Raw genomic sequence first — 1,995 nt, 5'->3', positions numbered from 1 at the left:
CTTGTTGTGTGCAATCTTTATGCATGTTCAACACCAGCAGGTGAACAAAAATCTGTTTTCGCTTTGTATTACATACATTTTACACACAATGTTCAGATGTAGATATACAGTATTAAGTCAATTTCACCCCCCATTCTCCAATGCGTTCTCTCGGTCCTCCTCTGCCATCTCTCCCTTTTCACTACCGTGTCATTTTCTGTGTACTTGGTGCTGGCTATAGGCACATAGACAGACCACGTTTTACAGCGCCGTGGTATTGTAGGAGTTAGAAAGTTAAACTTTGCTTTGCTTCAGACTCTGAAGCAGCACCTCCAAGAATTAGTTTAGGGTAGATTGGTTCTACTGAGCGTTCTTTACTTGGTTATATTGAATAGAGCCGACTGCTTCACACAAGTCCTGTCAGCTGTGTTCCCACATATCCCTCCAGGACCACAATACAAAGTGAAATCCCACAGAGAGTGCTGTCGTACGGTGCTGTCGTACTTCATCCCTCTCCATTGTAACCCTGTTGGTCCAGATTCACTTCTGACTGTTATAGGTTAGAGGCAATACTGTGAATTGCTCCTATTGTGCAAAGCATGCTGCTCACAGGCTTTCAGCTCTTGTTAGTATTTTGCAGGTTTGTTTAATAAATTGTAATTGTAGTATTTAGGGAAATTGCCAGTGTCACATAAATACCACCATACGTCCCAAGTTTACACATTCAGTTTTGCTCCGTAAGTAACCAGTGACAATGAGGGTACTCCTATCTAAACCATGTTAAGTCTACCAAAAGTGTTGTGGTGGTGGGAGCTGAATGAATGCTGCAATTTCTGATGAAAAAGTTTGTGAAATTCCACTTCAGAAGTCTATTCTAAACTAGCAGGGGTACTTTTTATGCACCCCTATGTGATTTTTAAGTTTGCAACTGTAGGGCATTGGCATCAGTAATGATACCCTGTCCAGCCATATCTCTTCATTTCCTGAATTCACTCAGAGTTGAAAAGGAATCGCAGATTGCCTCCTCTCAGGACACTGCCTGTTGGAGGAAGAAGATGAATGGTATTAAGAAGCAAGACTGGTGTCTCCTCTCTCTCTCTGATCATGTCTCTCTCTCTAGTGATTACTCCCAGTCATCAAAAGAAGGGCAGTGTGGGCCGGTAGACACTCCTCGAAGGGCTCTGGTCCTCCCTAGGCCTTGCTTACTCACCACTAGTAAAAGTCAGTGTAAGGACTCTCACCTCGCCACCAGATCATCACTGTCTCGACTGTTTACAGTAGCCGTTAATGCAAGCCACTGGGACGAGCTGCTAATGAGTGCCCTGGCATACTGTATCTAACTAATGAGAAACTGTACTTTGTCTAACTAACTTCTTCTCTCATAGGTGCCTAAAACCTGTATTGGAGAATAAAAAAAATCTTGGGGGCTTTTTAAGCCGGTGCGATAATTACAAACGTTACACTTAATCCTCACTTAAACGACAGAGAAACACATTGAATAGTATTGAAAGGAGACATCACTACATCTGAAATATTGAATGAGAGACCCGTACATGTCCCTTAATTTTCAAGATAAAGTGACTAACCTTTGTACATCAATCGGGACGCCAATGCCTTGGTTCAGTTCGGTAATAACTGTTTTTATGGTGTTCCAGTAACAACCACCTTGCCAAACCTCATCCCCAGAGCCAGCAGTCTCCCGGTTGAGCGTCTACTAATACAGTATCTGTGACAGCACTCCATGTGGAGGCCGAGGAGTACTACTACTGATCACGAACACGCTAAGCTCTGTATTGTTTTATTTATCCGTCTAGCCTTGCGTTATGGTGTGCTTTCAGTGAGGAATTTTAGGCTGGACTATGATCGCTGCGGGCCCCTTGGCATCCACTGTACACTGAGAGGGAATCGGTTCTATCCACACAAGATGTAAAAGAGGAACATGAGATTGGGAAACAGCTCCAAATTCAACTCTTGCCTATGTGTGGCTCAGGGCATAGAAAAGACGTAAAGCTTCAA

This window comes from Salmo salar, chromosome 03, assembly GCF_965601325.2.
Source record: "Salmo salar chromosome 03, fSalSal1, whole genome shotgun sequence".
NCBI classification, from domain to species: domain Eukaryota; kingdom Metazoa; phylum Chordata; class Actinopteri; order Salmoniformes; family Salmonidae; genus Salmo; species Salmo salar.
The sequence above is the reverse complement of the archived record's forward strand: the minus strand, read 5'-3'. Positions refer to the sequence as shown.